Source organism: Coenobita brevimanus, chromosome 6 (genome assembly GCF_032717465.1).
Source record: "Coenobita brevimanus isolate Jiangsu-jjx chromosome 6, ASM3271746v2, whole genome shotgun sequence".
Classification (NCBI taxonomy): Eukaryota; Metazoa; Arthropoda; class Malacostraca; order Decapoda; family Coenobitidae; genus Coenobita; species Coenobita brevimanus.
The window spans coordinates 58203186-58223246 of NC_136959.1; the positions used below are offsets into that span (position 1 = coordinate 58203186).

The 20061-nt window shown below is 42.9% G+C and overlaps 1 protein-coding gene across 1 annotated transcript in view; it reads left to right on the top strand.

The window, feature by feature from the left end:
* The first annotated feature begins 818 nt into the window (after nucleotides 1-818).
* The window catches only part of mib2 (E3 ubiquitin-protein ligase mind bomb 2), a 59915-nt gene continuing 40672 nt past the window's right edge, over nucleotides 819-20061 (top strand). Inside the window, exon 1 of the mRNA XM_080272452.1 lies at nucleotides 819-927. The gene's annotated coding sequence lies outside the window, so the exon portion shown is untranslated. The remainder of the gene's footprint in view (nucleotides 928-20061) is intronic.

Genomic DNA, 20061 nt, shown 5'->3' on the forward strand with positions numbered 1-20061 from the left:
GCAAGATAAAGATGACTGGATGAATTTTTTTATGGGTAGTAATTGACAAGGGGTGAGACCACTTATTGAAGTTGAAAGTTGATTGATTGCTTATCTGATGACATTATAAAGTGCATATGTGTGGGTTGGGAATACGGCATGGGATGATGACTTTTATTATTATTATCATTATTATGTTCGTATTGTATCGTTTATGAAGGCTTCAACATGCTTGCCAGCGTCGGTCATGGTCACCTAATGGCAGCTGTCCATGCTGTTCGATCTCTGACAGTCTCCCTGTTCAGTCCGTCATCCCTTTAAGACCTCGTCCCAGGTCTTTTCGGTCTTCCTCTTGCAACCCTACCCCCGACGTTCACACTTATCATTTTCTGCACTGTCCACATGCCCCAGACCATCTCTGTCTACCCGTCCTTGTCACATCAGTACACTGTTATTTTGCTAATGGAACCTGTCGCATGGAGTCTTCTTGTGATGGCATATAGTTTATACTTGCTACCACTAACCTGTTTGATTCATATTAGGAGACAACTCTCATTATGAAGGGACTGAATCTATTTAAAACCCTGTTTTTCACTATCCTTTATTCTGGCCTAAAGTTACCATCTCCCTCTCTCCATATTCGGTTATAACAATAGATTAACACAAGAATCATAACTCATGAAAATACTTTTTCTTATGCAAAGAAGAAGGAACCAAAGGCTAGATGCCTGCAAGCTTGTTCGTTCCATGAGAGAGAGAGAGAGAAAGCTGGGCTACAAGTTGCCAGAATCCACTAACAGATGCCAGCACCATCCCTGCTTCCTCGCTCAGTACACAAACAGCAGTGGAGTTAGGTGGAGTGCGGGTCGTCACTCCTTCACATACACTCGGTTTTCGGGATTTTTAGATCTGGGACTGGCTACCTTTTCTCTTCAATTCGCCACATAGGTTAGTATTACATTCTGACACAGCTGAATGAAAAGAGATGTTGCTTATTGTGCTATTTTTGGTTAATGTTAGGGTGAGAGAGCCCTTGCAGATTGTTTGGGGGATTTCATACGAGGCTGAATCACTGCCATTTGGACTATTCTGGTGATATTCCTTCGTAGCAGATGATACTCGATAAGCGAGTTGCGATTATACAGCCGTAATGCTTGGTGTTTGGTGACATGATGTGCTCCTTATCATTGCAGCGGCTTTGTGCAACAGTGCATCTGTCGAATTAAATGAAAGCGTTGCTAGGATTTCTGCGAAGTTGATAAAGCAGCGGAACCTTGGCATCTCCAATTTAGCTTATTCAGTTCGATGATAGATTATTCATTTTATTGCTACTACCAAACGATTTTTATTGAATTTTTGAGACCCATAGAGTGAAGAAGTTAATGAAGGTTATCTTACTCCTTCAGTCCGGAGAAGTCTCCCCAAAGCTGTATAAAATTATCTGGAGATAACAAGAATAAACTAACAGTCGTCGGAGTAGAGAACTGAGAGTTGAAAATGAACGTAACTTATTTGTTTTAATATTCATTATGTAGTATAGGTACTCGTAGAATGATTAATAGTGTAACATAATTTTCTAATCGCTTATTTAATATATGCAATCTCTTCATATGGGAGGCATTCCGATGAGCTGTTCGTACTTCAGTTCACGAAGGCTGTACAGTAGCTCTTTAAATTTTTGAAGGATTTAACTCTCAATTCTTGAAGAACTTGAGTATTTAAATTCATGAAGGATTTTGTCTTTCTAATTCTGAATGATGCAGTATTTTAAAATCTTGAAGGCTTCAGCTCTTTAATTTCCTGAAGAATCAATCTTCAAATTCTTGAAGGATTTAGCTCTTTAAATTCTTGAAGGATTTAGCTCTTTAAATTCTTAAAGTAGTAGCTCTTTAAATTCTTGAAGGATTTAGCTCTTTAAATTTTTGAAGGATTTAGTTCTTTAAATTCTTGATGGGGTTCATCTTAAGATTCTTGAAAGATGTAGTTCATTAAATTTTTGAAAGATTTAGCTCTTTAAATTCTTGAAGGATTTAGTTCATTAAATTCTTGAAGGATTTACTCTTGAAATTCTTGATGGTTGTAGTACTTTCAGTTCGTGAAGGATTTAGCTCTTTAAATTCTTGAATGATTTACTCTTGAAATTCTTGATGGATGTAGCTCGTTAAATTCTTGAAGGATTTAGCTCTTTAAATTCTTAAAGGTTAAGAACCGGTCTAAGAAATTGAAGAACACACGGACTCTAACTTACCCTTGCATTAGGCTACTTTCCAGAAAAATTTTGGTTCAGGTTTATCAACAGTATATATATCTTTTTTTATTTTTATTATGGGACACAAGATAGATTTTGTGGAATATTACGCTATACAGATATAAAGATCGCTAATAATATTGAGACCATGGCAGTTTAACATCCGTAATCAGAGTTATCACCATCATCATCATTACTGTTATCACTGGTATTATTTTCCTTCAGTCGAGCGATTCTTTTCAGCACGGGATAGAAATTTCCAAGTGGAGGGGTTAGGTATATATTGTATGGTTTTAGTTCATCACTTCATAAATAGCCTAGGGAGGTACGAATGTCGGGGGGTTTGAGTTTGAGGAAGGGCAGCCTGATGGCGGCGGAAGAAAGAATAACAGGGCGATTAGTTTGTGGCCTCCCCTTCCGAAATTAAGGCATCTGACCATAGATAAAAAGATATATGGATATGCTTCCTGAACTGAGTAAGTAAGGTAGGCTACGGAGATAATCTTTTTAAACTGGGTTAAATACCGGTAGATACTGGAAGATAAACAGTCTTCCTAAATTAAGTTAATTAGATACTTTAGATAAACAAATTCTTCCTAAATTGGGTTAAATAGATAAACAGATTCTTCCTAAATGGGGTTAAATATATTGAGTCTTCCTAAATTTGGTTAAATAGATCAACAGATTCTTCCTAAATTGGGTTAAATAGATCAACAGATTCGTCCTAAATTGGGTTAAATACTGTAGATAAACAGATTCTTCCTAAATTGGGTTAAATAAACAAATTCTTCCTAAATTGGATTGAGTAAATAAACAGATTCTTCCATAAATAGATAAACAGGTTCTTCCTAAATTGGGTTAGATAAACATACACTTCCTAAATTGGGTTAAATAGATAAAGACTCATCCTGAATTGGGTTAAATAGATATACAGACTTGTTCTAAATCGGATTAAATCGTTTACAATACCGGTATGTGATAGCAGAATGAATAACAGCAGTCCTCTGGGTGAACGGGTGAAGGATAGCCTGCATGACAAGTCTCCTGTGCAGTGTGTTATGTAAATACTGTTTGTTCTCGATAACTTTGACGATTTTACTCAACGATTTTATTCAGCGTTACAAAAGGAAATTGGTTAAGGCTTTATCTAACCCATTCAGTTCGAAAAGCACAGCATAACCTACAGTATATATAAAATCGTTTGACAAAAAGAATAAACTAAAAACAGCAAAGTTAACTAGAGTTTTCTTAAGTTCTGAGAAACCATTTTTAGTGCCGGTGTCAGCTAAAGTATTGGCCTCCACGAAAAAGTAACCTAACCCAACCTAAGCTCAATAAACTTAACCTGACCTAATATAAGCTCACTAAGCCTTACCGGGTACCTAACCTAAACTAAGCCCACCGAATCTGACCTAACCTAACTTAACTGGACCGAACTGAAGGTATGAAATTATTACATTCAGAGTCAGTTTCCCAGGGGCTGGTCACTTTTCCATGGGGTTAGGTTTCTGTATGACGCGAGCTTACAGTCTCCATCTATCTGCCTACCAACCAAACTGTTAATCTGTCTGTCTATCCATATACCGGTACCTACATATGTATTTATCTACTTATCTGTCTGTTGCCAGACACCTTCATCCCGTAAATGGTGGCCACGAACAGATCGCCTCCATGTCACCCTGTCCTCTGCCATTTGGCAGACCTTCCTCCATCTCACATACCCCTCTCTCATGTACCGGTACCCATATCTCTCCTCTCCATTTCTTCATTTCATCCTCGGTCTCCCCCTCCTCCACTCCCTCTCCACCTCACTCATAATCTTCTAGTCAGTCTCTCAGCCGAATAAGATGTCTTTTGGTCCAGAAAAAATTTAAGTACCATGTTGCTTGGGTGTGGTGTTGTAATCGGCTCGTGAAAGCTGCAGTGATAATTCGGGTGGCGTGAAAACGGTGGTGTACCGGTATTTTATGCTGTGTGGGCCCCTGTTGGCTTAGTAGGTTCAGAGTTTCCAGTTGGTTGTAAGTACAAAGGTAGCTAGGGCTTATTTATGATGCCGCTCCGGGACGAGGAAATGTCATTCGCATTAAATATCTGCACTAGCCACGGGTCCCTACGATCAAAGTCTGCAATTCACCGTGTTCATGTACAGATGAGCCTAGGACAACAAATACAAGGAAGGTTTTGATTTTTTTTAAGCCGTGGAACCCCTTCAGTGCGAGGGGTCTCACAAGCAAATGCTAGAGAGAGAAAGAGAGAGAAACTGTACGATTAACCCCATCGGTCCAATGATTTTTTTTTGTTACCTCAAGATTAATTTATCGAAGCTCTCATATCGAAGGAGTTAGGTGAAGGCTGTCTCTAACCTCTCCCGTTCGAGAAGAATCCCGGAGCTGAATAAAATCATGTGGAGGCGGCAAGAAGCAAAGGTAGAGACGTTATACTAAAGGGAATTTATAACGGGCAAATGGATAAGTGTGTTGGGCCTTGGGTACGTGAGTTGGCTAGGTGGGTGGTTGAGTGGTGGGTAGGCGAGTGGGTGGGTAGCCTAGGTAGCGTGAGTGAGTGGGTGGGTAGATGCGTGGGTGGGTGGGTGCGTGAGGGAGTGGGTGGATAGGTGTGTGGGTGAGTGGGTGGGTTGGTGCATGAACGAGTGGGTGGATAGGTGAGTGGGTGGGTCGATGTATTGAGGTGAGCGGGTGGGTAGGTGAATGGGTAGGTGCATGGGTGATCGGATGGGTAGGTGAGTGGATGGGGTGGGTCAGTGGGTGGGTAGGTGGTTGAGTGGGATGGGTGTGTGAGTGCTGTAGTGGGTAAGATAGGCTAGGTTAGGTCCGTGGATGTATAAGTGAGTGAATGGATGATGTGGATAGGTTTGAGTGAGGGAATGGATTTGCTCTGTGGATGGGTTCGGGTGAGTGGGTGGGTAGGTTTGAGGGTGTATGTGGAAGGTGTGAATGAATTTGAGGATGTGGATGGAAAGTATGGGTGGATTTGGGGGTGTGGATGGAAGATATGGGGGAATTTAAGGGTGTGGGTGGGAGGATTTAAGTGTGTCGGTGGATTTAAGGATGTAGGTGGAGGGAGTTGGTGGATTTAAGGGTGTGGATGGATGGTGTGAATGGATTTTAGGGTGTGGGAGGGAGGTGTGGGTGTAGGGCGGATTTGATGGAGGCCACCCACCACAACACAACCAGTCAAGTGGGTCTCGGTAATTCTGGAGGACGGGGAAGGAGAATGACGTCATGGGAAACCTCACCCCTATGACGCCAATACTCCTTTCGCTTTAACATGGCAATTCTCACTTTATAAAGCCTGTACTCTTTTGATTCCAACTTGGCTTAAAATTGCCATCTCTCCGTCTTGAATGCTGGGTGCATGACATACATTAAGTAGAGATAGGGACGGAGCAGGAGGGGTTGGGGAGACATTGGATATCCCCCCATCCTCTTCCTGGTAGAACTTGCCATAAACAGACAAGAAAGAAAAATGATTCATGGCCTGTAACACATGGATACACACACGCGCGTGCACGTAAAATATGCCGGTATAGTTTATGCACTCTAGTACACACCGTGCCTGTTACTAATATAACTTGATATACCGTTATGTAAAAGAAAGTTTGGGAGGGGTGTACCGGTATTTGCTGTCACTTGAAGGAAAGGTTTCACTCTAAAGTTAATCTCTTGGCGTTAACGAGATTCAGAAGTATGTAAGTAGGCTATATGCCGTAGCCAATGGAAAGGTCAGTCGAGGTGACAGGTTTCGATTTTTTCACTGTAAGAAACGTCATTGAACTATAGGAAATGTGTGCCGTTAGCCAGAGTATCATTCGTATGTTTAAATATTCCTCAGCAAATTTTAGCCGATGGAAATGGGCTTGGGTACGGAACGTGTAAATTTGTCGTTTATATTCAGTATCACTACCAGCCTTAACACCGTCATGCTGAGATCGACTTCCTCTCCACAATCGCCACCGTCTTCGCAATCACTTTCTACATCACCATTTTATCATCCTAGCATCACCACATCCTCATCACCTCAGTCACCACCACCCTCACTGCTGTCATTATCATCTTCACAAAACATTGCTTAGCCATTTTATCACCCCAGTACAACCACCATCACCACCTTTATCATCACTCTCATTACCATCGTCATCACAAAAATTCAGCATCACCATTTTACAACCCTAATACTGCCGCCATAACCACCATCTTCGCCAAACTCCACCACCATTGCCAGTAAAATCTTGCAGTCAGGAGAAATGTTTCAGTCTCTATTGCCAAACTTCGTCTCCTGCCTATTTTTTTTCTTTTTACTGTATTGTGGTAACCTGCCTGCGCTTTTTTTCTTTTTTCTTTATTGTTCTAGTCCGCCGCCAGAACGGTTACCCAATCACGAACGTAAATGTCACGGAAAAGGTTCAGTAGCGTAAAGGAAGTTAAATGTTGCATAATATTGGAACGTGGGATTGAGGTCATTTTGAGCGTGACCCCTCTACTTGTCGCTGTTTTCTTTCTGAATATGTATACCGTATATAGTATATACGGTATATGATATACCGGTAGTATTTTTTTTTACTTAAAGTCCCTCATCCGTCATTTCCCAAAGTTATATGTGCCCTTTCTTCATGGGACACCCTGTATGTCTAATATCTCCAATGAAGTCTATCCTACGGTGAACAAAGTCGTTCGGGACATTCTATATATACAGCAACCTTGACTGATTCCTTCACAACTTGAGGTCCTTGCTAAGTTGAAGGCTGCCCCAACCCGTTCCCGGTAACCTTACACCACACGCACCTCGCTGGGGACCGCCAAACCTTTAAGCGCTGCACTGATTAAAAAATCCATATGAAACTTAATAGGAAATCCGCCTTAATGGGCTTCTCAACGACCGGGTACCCATCAGTTACCACAAGTCCTAAATAGAGGGACATGTTCTAGGCAGTTTAGAAAGCTTCGTTGGACCTCTTCGTTAGCGAATTATTTTGCATAACCTGTATTTGGATACTGTCTTTTGTGTTGTTTATACAGTCTGATATCGACGTAGTTTGTGTCTTACGCAGGGAAATGAACACAGATTTAATGTGCAGAGATGAGGTGTAGGTTTGAGACGAGCTACAAGTGAGGAGAGGAAGGGGGGAGAAATTTGTAGATGAGACGACGAACAATAGTTTGTAGGTGGAAGGGGACAGGTAAGAAAAGTTTAAAAGTAAAATTCATGGACATGAGAGGTGCACTGGATACTCAGAGGAGAGGAAAGAGGGCGAAATATGTAGACAAGGCGACAAGTTGTAGTTTGTAGATAAAAGGCTGTAGATGTAGGCTAAAACGTTTAGAAGTAAGATTCTTGAAAGTGTAAGGTGAACTGTAGGTGGGGAGAGGAAAAGCGTGGAAAGATATACGAGTAGGTAAACCAGTGGGGTAGGGGCAAGGGGTAGATAGTGTGTAGGCTAGGTGAAATGTAGTAGGTAAAAAACGGTGTGGGTGTCAAGTTGAAAGATGGTAGGCAAGAGACGTGTATAAGTACGAGTCAAATTCTCGGTGGTAAAGATGCGTATCAATAAAAGTATAAGAAACGCTTTGTGGGTGAGGGAAAAGAGAAGAAAAAGAAAAGATACCGGTAATGTATGGGTGATAAAGAGAACCATGCTGTTTATAAGTGAAGCGTAAGTAGGTAGAAAAGTTAGAAGTAAAATTCTTGAATGTGTAAGTAAATTTAGATGACACGAGCTGTAGGTGAGGAAAGATAAATTCGGATAAACCAGTGTGTGGGAGATGAGGAACGGTAGTTTGTAGGTGAAAGGTAGCTCGGTAAGAAACGGTGTGGGTGTAACGCGGTGAGGAAAGAGGTGAACAGACAGGACTTTACACTTTCAATCTCCTGACGTATCGGTATTTTTAGCTTATTACTACTATTATATTATTATTATTATTATTATAATTATTATTATTATTATTATTATTATTATTATTATTATTATTATTATTACCATAGTAGTGGCAACAGCGGCTGCAGCAGCAGCAGTAGTAGTAGTAGTAGTAGTAGTAGTAGGCTACCTTCTGACGACCGTATTCATTTTTTTTTCCCTCGAAAAGCAGCTTGCATCAGTAACACTGAAAAGAACATGGAGATGTAAATGGTAAATCGCTAAGGAAGTGGTGTTAGGAATACAATAGGCCATTGAAGTGCAACATGTAAAATAAATCGCTAAGGAGGAGGTCTTAACGAAATCTCCAAAGCCACGTATCTACAGTATGACTCTTCACATCACCAGCCAACACACATTACTTGCCCCTGACTCACCGCATATTTGTTGAAGCTGAAAGTCACATGGGAGCGAAGGGGCTGGACTAAACTGTACCGTGACTCCCCCACAGCATTTCCATACGAGATCTGACATTTTTAATTTTTGTTCCTGCTGTCTCCAGACTCCCCTCTCTCTCTCTCTCTCTCTCTCTCTCTCTCTCTCTCTCTTTCCTGTGTTCTTTTTCCCATTTTCTGTCTTTCATTCTCTCTTTTGGGCTTAAATGTAACTTCCAGCATTTGTATAAAATATTTGACAGTTCTTTTTCTTACTGTCACCAAATGTTTTTATTGTCCAGGTCATAGTAATAAATACCGGTAGATATTGTCATTTTCCTTCGTATTTTTGCTGACACCAAACGCTTTTTAAAAAAGATTTAAGGGCCACACTAACTCTGGCATGTTCCTGAGATATATGTAGCCTACCTTAGTAATTTTTCTTTTATTCTTGCTGCCAACTTTTTTTTTTTTTTTGGGGGGGGGAGGGGACAAATATAACTCCCAGCGTTTCCACACGATATTTTCCTTTGTGTGTGTGTGTGTTCTTGCAGCCTCCAGACGATTTTTATTGGCTCTGGAGAACCGATTTTAACTCTCAGGATCTCTTCCTTTGAATATTAAATCGAGATAGGGTAAAACAACTTAATCTCGTCCGGTATGAAGTGGTCAAGTGTCTGTGTATAATTTTAACTTGTGATTGCATGAAATTTGGTGAACCTCATGAAGTAGGAATGAGTCTTCTTGGTTATTAGTCAGATCCACCCTCTAGTCTGACCATAATTGGTCATCAACTGAACTGAAAGGGGTTAGGGATCATTGCCAAGCTATAGCATGTATGAGCAGTTTCTCTTTACTTGGTGCAAATTTTCGTAGCTCAATGGCAGAATAAGCCAGTACTACGGCCTTGCATTCTTTCCATAGCACTTCTTCATGACTAGCATCTAACTCGAATGTTAGCCTAATCACCATTGTTCAACATTCTAGATGATGAGGGGGTAATTTTACGCCAAGATAAACTGAACAGAGTATAGCCTGCATGTGTGGCATGCTGCCTTTGTGATGTAATGTGTGTATCTCCTATTGCTCTCACACATCCCCCCTTTCCCCCATTTCACGCCGGGAGCATTTGTAGCAAGGTCGGGAGGGGGAAGTAACTATTTTCACCCTCCATCCCCGCCACCTCTCTCCCTCTTTCCCTCTCTCCCCTTCTTTCTTTGCTAAGGTATCATTTTTGCAATTCATATCGTTTTTCCTGTTCTCTCCATCTTCGTCTTTCTGTGTGTCTGTCTGTCCATCTTTAATTCTTCTGGTGTACCGTACTATTCTCTTCTTGGACTTTTTGCGACTAGGCTACTGTAGGTTGTAAGTATTTCTGTTAGCATTAAAACCTGATTACGTCTTCGGGTGCGTCCACACATGCCCTCGAACATATGTTGGCAACACAGGTGGCAACATGTTGGGGTACATGTATGCAGCAGTATTTGGACAGATGTATGCAAACATGTTTCAGTGCAGCTTCGAACACTGGCAGCAGAGGCGTTGGTATGTGTCCATACCAGGCAGCTGAGACTTCCTCATGATGTTGCTAACATGATCTGGACGCTGCTGCTTCCAGCATGTTTGCAGCGTGTTCGTTACTGTGTTGCTTGCATGTTCCCAGCACTTATTCGAGCACGTGTGTGGACGCGCCCTTACGGAACATAAGGTCTGTGTGATCTCTGTAGGCTATCTGTTAAACACACACACACACACACACACACACACACACACACACACACACACACACACACACACACACACACACACACACACACACACACACACACACACACACACACACACACACACACATTCTCTCTCTCTCTCTCTCTCTCTCTCTCTCTCTCTCTCTCTCTCTCTCTCACAGTGTTGGTCAAAAGTTATTTATGATCAGTTTGGGTGGTATGTTCGTGTAATTTTAGTTACAGTTGACTGGTCTCTCTCTCTCTCTCTCTCTCTCTCTCTCTCTCTCTCTCTCTCTCTCTCTCTCTCTCATATCGACTCTTGATGTATATTTAATGCCCTATACCTCTCCCTACCTCTTCATTCTCCCCTTCCACACTGCTTTGCCGTATTCTCGCCCTTTATCTCTCTTCTGTCTTCCATCTCCTCTTTACGTAGTCTGCCTGTCTTTTTCTAACCCCTTCCGCAGCCTCTCTCCTCTCTGTCTGTCCATTTCTGTCTCTGTCTCTGTCTCTGTCTGTCTGTCTCTGTCTCTGTCTGTCTGTCTCTGTCTCTGTCTGTCTGTCTCTGTCTCTGTCTGTCTGTCTGTCTGTCTGTCTGTCTCTCTCTCTCTCTCTCTCTCTCTCTCTCTCTCTCTCTCTCTCTCTCTCTCTCTCTCTCCACTCATCTTCGCTTTTCTCTCCTCTTCTTCCATATTCTTTCCTCTTCTCCCACATTTTCTCCTCCCATTTCCTTTCCCTCTTCTACCCTTTTCTTCCTCTACCCCCTTAATGTCTCTCTCTTCTTCCGTTTCCTCTCTACTCTCTTTTCCATTTCGCTCTCTTTCCCTTTTCTTTCCTGTTTCTTTTCGTTTCCTCTCCCTTTCCCCTTCCTCTTCTTTTCCATTCCTCATCCACCTTCTTCCCTTTCCTATCCCCTCCCCTCACCACTTTTCCCTTCCTCCTCCATTTCTTTCCGATCTTTTTCTCTCCGCTTTCCTCTCTCCTCTCCTTCCATTTCCTCTCCTCTTTCCATTCCTTCATTATTCATCTCCTCTTTTCTCTCTCAGTTCCTTTTCTTTCGTTTCCTTTGCTCTCCCTTCCTTCCTCCAATCGTATCCGTGTCATACTCCATTATCTCGGAATTAAGGGTAATACCGGTAGTGTTAATTCTTTCAATAAGTACATAGATAAATAAATAAATAAATAAATAAATAAATGCTTACATAGTTTCGAAGGGTTAAAACACGTCATCTTCCCAATAGCTTATCTCTTTCATCATCCTTAGTTTATAACTCCTGCCACTCATTATCTCTCTCCCACTCCACCCCCCCACCTCTTCCGTCTCTTCCAAAAAGTAAACTCTCCCCCACATCGATGACCTTGTGTGTGTGTGTGTGTGTGTGTGTGTGTGTGTGTGTGTGTGTGTGTGTACAGTGTGTGTGTGAGGAAGTGACAACATTTTTTGGTGCAGAGGTATGTGTGAAATATATAAATATAATTACGTTGCAGCAGGTGCATGTTTGTGTTTACCTGTTTAATGTGTTTGCAAGCATTATTTCCACATGTCTGCAATGTTTACCATATAGTAGTAGTAGTAGTAATAGTAGTAGTAGTAGTAGTAGTAGTAGTAGAAGCAGCAGCAGTAGTAGTCGTTGTGCTGTTACCGGTATATAAGCTTGCCGATGAACATTAGCCATATTAATTACCTACTGCATTATTATACCCCACAGGAAGTATTCATTTTCCCCTTGTGTATACCAGTAATAATAAAAATTTTACAAGAACAAAATCTCACCGTATCACACAAGAATAATCCCTTAGAGTTCCAAGGCCGCTTTTTCCTCCATTGCCTTGTTTGTCATGCAGAGGCTGTGTAGGATATTACTCCGCCCGTGTGTGTGTGTGTGTGTGTGTGTGTGTGTGTTTTGGTAATGATACTTGTGAGTAATATAGGCTACCGGGATGTGTGTGTTTCTTTTTAAGCAACACGTACATTTGCGATGACGAAGCATGTGTTTGATGATTTGTGTGTGTGTGTGTGTGTGTTTCTTTTTGCGGTGTTATTTTTATGTTTTAACCGGCATACCTTATATAGAGAAGCACTTCAGTTTATGTCGGTTTCCTTTTTATGTAAATATCCATTTTATTCACACTTTGTTTCTCTCTCATTTGCCACTAACTCTGTGCTAAGGTTGCCTAACTGCTATACCGTATCATTTCCCCGTTACATAGTATAGATTTATTTTTTTTATGTATGATGTACGGTATATAATAATTTTTCTTACTTTCCTCGCTCTAATCTTCCTCTCTGACGGCCGACGCCCTGAAAACCGTAACCTCCAGAAACGAGGCAAAGTCGGTATGGAAAAATTCCGGTTGCCGAACAGATGGTCGCGCCGAGTGGTCCAGATATTACCAAATTCTCCCGCCTCGTATCCTCCTACTCCCTTTTTCCCCGTCCCCTCCCCTCCCCTCCCCTCCTCTCCCCTCTCCTTTTCCTCTCCTCTCCTCTTTTCTGATCCTGTCTTCTCCCCTCTCCTCGTCTCCCGTTTCCCTTCCCTCTGCTCCACCCTTTTCTTCCTCTCTCCTCTCCCCTTTCATCTCTGTTTTTTCTGCTTTCCTTTGCCCCTTTTCCTCTCCTTTTTCTTTGTCCTCCGACTCCCCTCTTCCTGTCCCCTCTCCACACCTCTTCACCGTCATATCCCTCTCTCTCTCTCTCTCTCTCTCTCTTTCTGTGTGTGTGTGTGTGTGTGTGTGTGTGTGTGTGTGTGTGTGTGTGTGTGTGTGTGTGTGTGTGTGTGTGTGTGTTTCCTATCTTCCTTTCATAGTTTTCATTTCTCTACATCTATCCTTATTACACTTTCCCCCGACCTTGTCCAATTTTTTGTTTTTCTTTCTCCCCTTCATTCCCTCTCCCCTCCTATCCTATCGTTCTATCCTTTTCACTTACATTCTTTGTAAGGTCGTAGGGTAGGATAGATACAAGACACCGACAGTGAAGCAGAAAACAGTGATAATTGACTGATCTGTGATGTAGGCTCCTTCCCTCTCCCTCCCTTTTATTTTCCTGCTTTCTCATCTCCCCATTATCTTTCTCCCTCCTCTTCTTTTTCTCCCTCTACCCCCTTCATCCTCTTCTTCCCCTACCCATCCTTTCCTTCCGTATAATCTTCCTCCTCTCTTAACCCCGTCCTTTACCCCCTGTTGCTCCCCTCTTATCGTCTCATTTCCCCCTCTCCCTCTCCTCACTTCTCGTCACTTCCCTCTCCCCCTTCCCTCTTACCTCCTCCCATTCCCTCTTCCCTCTTATCCCTTCCTGTCTTCCATTTCCCTTCCTCCTATCCCCTCCTCTCCTCGCGTCCCCCTCTCTCTTCCTCTCCTACTATCTCGTCCCCTCCTATTATCTCGTCCCCCCACCCCTCCCCTCTCCTCTCCCCTCCTTCAGTTCTCTTCCTATCCACACTCCTCCTTTCCCCACTTCTCCCCATCCCTCTCCCCTGCACTCCCCCGCACAGTGTATTTCTAGCCACACACGGCTGCACTGGGCGCCGGTGGAGAGGAACATTGATTGGGTGGGTAAGGAGGACTGGGATAATTAGGGCAAGTAGGATAAAGTGGTGATTGGGGATCTTTAAGTGGTGATTGAGTTAATTAAATAAGGAATGAGGTGAGGTTGTTTTGTAGTGACTGGGATTGCCAAGTGGGGATTTTTTAAACAGAAATTGAACAGAGGAAGGAGAACAAGTTCAATACAGAAAAAAATATCATGATTCACCGGACTACGGGAGTCCACCATTTATTAAAAAAAAAAAAAAATGTAACAGTTGGTCTTGAACTGTCGTGGGTTGAAGTGTGGGGGAGAAACTAATCTGGGGAAGCGAATTCCAGCGAGAATCCGTTCGGTGAATATAAAGGATTTCTGGTAGGTAGGAAATAAAGGGTAATCAGTTGGAATAGAGTAATTAGTATGATAATGACAGGGTTTGTTGTGAAATTGTTGTGAGTGGTGATCGGATAGCGTAAATGGTGATTGGATTAAGTGAATGATGATTGGATAAACTGAATGGTGATTGGATTAAGTGATTGGTGCTTGGATTTGGTGAATGGTGATTGGCGTAAATGAATGGTAAGTGGATTAGGTGGATGGTGATTGGATCAGGTGAATGGTGATTGGATTAGGTACGGTAAATGGTAAGTAGATTAGGTGAATGGTGATTGGATCAGGGGAATGGTGATGAAATAGGTGAATGGTGATTGGATCAAGTGAAAGGTGATTGGATTAGGTACGGTACATGGTGACTGGATCAGGTGAATGGTGATTGGATTAGGTAAATGATAAGTGGATTAAGTGAATGGCAAGCGGATTAGGTGAATGGTTTTTGGTTCATGTGAATGGCGATTGAATGTGGTGATTTGCCGTAGAGAATGCTAATAATAATAGCCCGAGAGAAAAGTGAGAGAATTAGAGATGAGATACAGCTAGCTTTTCATTCGTCCTCTCCTTCTTTCATTTTTTTTTTTAAGTGAATGGTGTGTGGATATAATAATTAGTTTGGGAGAAGACTGATTGAGTCTTTGTTACACTATTGATTGTCAGCAGAGAGAGAGAGAGAGAGAGAGAGAGAGAAGTGAGGGGATGTAAGGAAAAATAGGTATGAATGGTTGATGGCAATTCTTTGGTTAACCTTTTCAACACGATGGCTTATTTTTTAAACAAATAACAGACGATTTTATTCAGTTCAGGAGGAATGTTTAGTAATGAAGTGGCAAATGGAGGCTGTATTCTCTCACTTTTTTTTTTTTTTAATATACCATATGTAACCTTATGTCTGCTGTCTTTATGTATGTTAGTACGGGCTTGGAAAAAGAGGACGGAACGATGATGATGATGATGATGATGATGTACATTTTGAAATATTCGCATTAAAGTAAAAGGAAACAGGTACTGGTATCACAGTAAACTCATTGACCACCTGTGTTAGGATATAGGCCTATTCACGTATATTATTAGGCATCATAATTAAATTTGAAAACAGGTGAACACAGATGAGACCGAGTGGAGTGATACTCAAATGGAAAGATTAAATCAAGGAAATAATTTGCCATGGATATTGTATACCTGTGATAAGATTTTGCTTTATGAGGAAATAGTAAGGAAAAAATACAATGGAAGTTACGGATGTTGTGGATAGCATGACTGTAGTAGCCAGAAGCGTTAGTCATATGCTGCCTTGTGTTGACGTTTGATAGCAGTGTTGTGAAAGCTTGTGGTGTGTGTGTGTGTGTGTGTGTGTGTGTGTGTGTGTGTGTGTGTGTGTGAGAGAGAGAGAGAGAGAGAGAGAGAGAGAGAGAGAAGCTTGTGTGTGTGTGTCTGTGTAACCGCCTATCAGTAGTGTTGAAACTGGTGGTGAAACATGTGTGCTGCTTCATCGGTATTTACGGTCAAGGGCCATCGCAGGGGGAGGGGGTGGTAGGGATGGATATATAGGCTAGTAGCAAGGGATGACTGGCAGGGCGATTCGGTGGCTAGTTCGGTTTAGTGCTGGCCCCACATCTGGAGGACGCTGTGAGTGGTGGGTTCGAGCCCCGCCGAATGCCACTGTGTTTGTGAAGGGACGCATACAAGTAGGGCTAAACGCCTTATCCGCAAGTCACCAATCAAACCTACATCACAGCTCTTTCATTAGTGTGTGTGTGTGTGTGTGTGTGTGTGTGTGTGTGTGTGTGTGTGTGTGGTGAAGTAGGTTGTTATGTATCACCATACAGTGTAAGTTTGTGCGCACTCTCCTGAACTCACGCTTCCGGTACTTTGTCACTCACACTCACATTCGTCCCTGACACTCATACACGCTCACTTCTCACAGCCATCCCTCACACTCACTCGCTCAGACTTCCCACACATCCCCCACATTCACTCACACTTATTTCTCACACTCACATTCATCCTTCATACTCACTTACGCCCTGTTTCTCACATTTTCCCCTCACACTCACGCTTACTTCTCACATTCATCCCTCACACTCATTCACACTCACGGTCACTTCTCCCACGCCCATTTCTCAGACCCATCCTTCATACTCACTTCCTCACACTTGTCCCCCACCCTTTTCTCACACTTATCATGCACCTTTTTCTCACGCTCATCCCTCACACTCACGATCACACTTTTCTTTCTCTTTATACTAGCTCTTATCCTACGCATATTGATAATTCTCTTGTATCTACATTTGTCACGTCCTGTCCGTCACTGACACCTCTGATATCTTACTGGTCTGAACCACTTATGTAGTCCACCCCCCCTTCTCTCTCTCTCTCTCTCTCTCTCTCTCTCTCTCTCTCTCACACACACACACACACACACACACACACACACACACACACACACACACACATTCATGAGAGAGAGAGAGAGAGAGAGAGAGTTGGAGATATCAGTGGTCTTGACATGAGCGTATTAACATGAGTAAAAGTGGCGGTGACGCAGACACTTGTTACATAAGTGGCCGCTTGAGGGCTGGAGAGAGCCAGGTGAGTGAGGCGGAGGGGAGAGGCTGAGAGGAGGGAAGAGGATTGATGGGGGGAGGTATGGAGAAAAGAGAGGTGGAGAGAGAGAAGAGGGATGGAGAGTTAGATAAGTAGAAGGGAGAAGAGGGGGGAGGGGTGGAGAGAAGAGACGAGATGGGTGGAGGGGTGGGGAGGGAAGAGGAAGAGAAGTAGAGGGGAAAAGATGGGGGAAGGATGGAGTTATGGAGAAGTAGAGGGGAAAAGATAGGGGAGGATGAAAGCGTGGAGAAAATAGAGATAGAGAGGTAGAAGGGAGAGGTTGAGAGGGAAAAAATGGATGGGCAAGGATGGAGATGATGTGGAGAGAAAGAGATACAAAAGAAGACGGGCAGGGATGAAGATGTTGGAAAGATTAGAGGGGAGAAGGAGGGGCAGGACAAGGATGGAGGAGGTGTGGAGAGAAGTGCGATGGAGAAGACAGTAGCTGGTGTGTTTTCATCTAACGGACTAACTCCCACAACTTAAGTACTGTGCCGTTGTAGAGTGAAACTGGATGAGCTTAAGTTATGAGGTATGAAATAATATCTTTGGTTAATATGCACTTGACCTAAAATAGGCATCTATCTTCAGTGCTTAGTTCTGACAGAGATTAAAATTTGATGATCCTAGTCACGAAGAAGCATTGTGGTAAGGATGTAGGACGGTAGCATTGTCGTTTTGTCACTGAACTTGTGAAGTACGCTGTAAAGGAACGAAAATCTAGACCAGGTTTTGATGAAAAGAGTATAGATATAGTTTTTCTCCAGTCTGACTACATTTGACCATCAACTGAGCTGAAAGGGGTTAGGAATCATTGTCAGGTTATAGTGGAAACGGTATAACTACATTATGTAAACAGTGTGTTCTGTTTTACCTACGATACCTTCTTGAGTTGATCTGTTCCTGTTAACCACCTAATAAAAAAAAAAAAATGAAGGGAGGAGAGGCTGAAAGGGAACAGAGAAAAAAGGAAAGGCAAGAGAGAGGGGTTGTTTGAGGAGATTGGAGTAGTGAGTTTGATGAGAGGTGGAAAGAGAGATGCAGTGAAAGAACGCGAGGTTGAGAGAGAGGAGGGAAGGAAGTGGACAGGGGTAGGATAGGTTGAGAATGAAACAGGGAGAAGGGAGAGAAGGAGAGGTGGAGAAGACGTTGAAGGGGGGGGGACGGGTAAAGATGTGAAGAGAAGAGAGATGATGACAGTTTCAAAGGGAATAGGAGAGGTGAAGGAGGATGAGAAGGAAAGAGGTGGTAGAGGGTGAGAGGGGAGAAGGGATGGAGGGGGGGTAGGAAGTGTCGACAGGAAGAAGATGATGAGAGGAGGAGAGGGTAGAGATGTACAGGCTATTAAGAAGAGGGAAGGAACGTTCGAAAGTGAGTTGATTTATGGAAGAAGAGTGAAGGGCATCAGAGGGTAGAGACAAGGTGGGGAGTGTGAAATGTGAAAAGAGGCGAGGATGGATAGAGGTGAGTAAATGGAGGGACAGAGACAAGGGGAGAGGTGTTTGAGAGAATAGAGGAAGAAAGAGGTGTTGAGAAGGAAGAATGGGAGGAGCGTGGCATGAGGGAGAGTGGAGAGGCAGACGGGGAGGGGGCAGGATGGGGTTGGGGATGGGGGAGGGGAGGGAGGTAGGACGAGAGAGGATGGAAGAATATGTTTGGAAGAGTAGGAGGATGTTTTGTGGTCCCAGGGTTTTCTAAAATGTGATTTCGGTGTACTGCTATCTTACGTTGGCCTTCTGCTGTCTGCCATTCTCCTTTTGGGGGGTAGGGATGTTGCTGGGAGATTATATTAGTGTCACCGCGTGAAGGCGTCCCTCTCCAGAATCAACAGAGGGATGGAAATGAGGGACTAAAAGAGGAGAGAGAATTAAGGAAGAAGATGGAAGTGTTTAAAATGAAGAGAGTGGAGGAGTATTGTTATTACTGGAGGGAAGGCAGTACGAGAAAGAGAGAGAGAGAGAGAGAGAGAGAGAGAGATGAGGGGGGGAAGGGGGGAAGCGTCTCAGCTGCGCCAGACACCTGAGGCATCTATTGTAGTGCCACATAATCCCTATCTGGTAACGTTTCTCTCTCTCTCTCTCTCTCTCTCTCTCTCTCTCTGTTCAGAACATAGGGGGAATAGTAAACGAGAGAGAGAGAGAGAGAGAGAGAGAGAGAGAGAGATGATAAGGGTAATAGTCGTGTTTATGGTAATTGAGAGAGAGAGAGAGAGAGAGAGAGAGAGGTTATGGTGATTGAATCTGTTTTACCCCTCCATTAATATTCTCCCCCTTTCCTCCATATTTCTCTCTCTCTCTCTCTCTCTCTCTCTCTCTCTCTCTGAAGATTCTCACTTTCTGTCAACCCATCTTCCAAAGTCTCTTCATTCTTCCTTCATCTTACTCCCTCCCTCCCTTCCTCCTATATTTTCCATTTCATCTTATCTCCTCGCTTCCTTCCTCATAAGATTAAACTTCTTCCTTCGTTTTCCTCCTCCCTTTCTTTCTTCCCCTCTTTTCTTCCTTGATTTTCTTTCTATTCCTCCTTTCGACTCTCCCGTTCTTCCTTTCTTCAATCCTTCTACTTCTTTTTTCTTTCCATCTCTTACTTCAGAATTTTTTCATCCCTTCCCTTCCCTTCCCTTCCTTTCCCTTCCCTTCCCTTGCTTTCCCTTCCCTTCCTTGCTTCATTCTTCCTTACTTTTCTATTTCCTTTAGCAGCTTTTTTCCTTCCTTACTCTAATTTCATCATTCTTGTCCTTCTCTCTCATCCTTACCGTTTCCTCCTTTCACTTTTTCGTTTCCTTGCCTCTTCTGTTTCCTTCCGTCCCCCTCTTTTCTCTTTCCATTCTTTCCATTCCATTGTCGTTATTCCATCCTCTTCCCTCCCCCTCCATTCTTTTTTTCCCTTCCCCATTCTTTCTTTTTCATTTACCTTCACCACTGTTCCACCTCTTCTTCATCCTTCTTCTCGTTCTCCACCTCCTCTCCTCCCCTTCCTTCCTGTCTTTCTTCTTTCTCTTCTCCCTCTTTTCTTTCCTTTCTACACAGTTTTCTCTCTTCCCCTCCTCTCTCTTCACCTGCTTTACACGTTTCTTCTTCTGTTCACCCCAGCTCCTTCCTTTCCTTCTTCCTCTCTCCTTCCCTCTCTGCCGCTCCCTCCTTTCACTCTTGAATAGGCTACCTCTCTCCTTCCCCCCTTCTCAACTCTCTTCTGTCCTCATCTTCAGCTCAAAGAATTATATATCATAGGCATAGTTTTCTTTGTAACAATTAACCCCCTTCTTTCTTCCTTCCCTC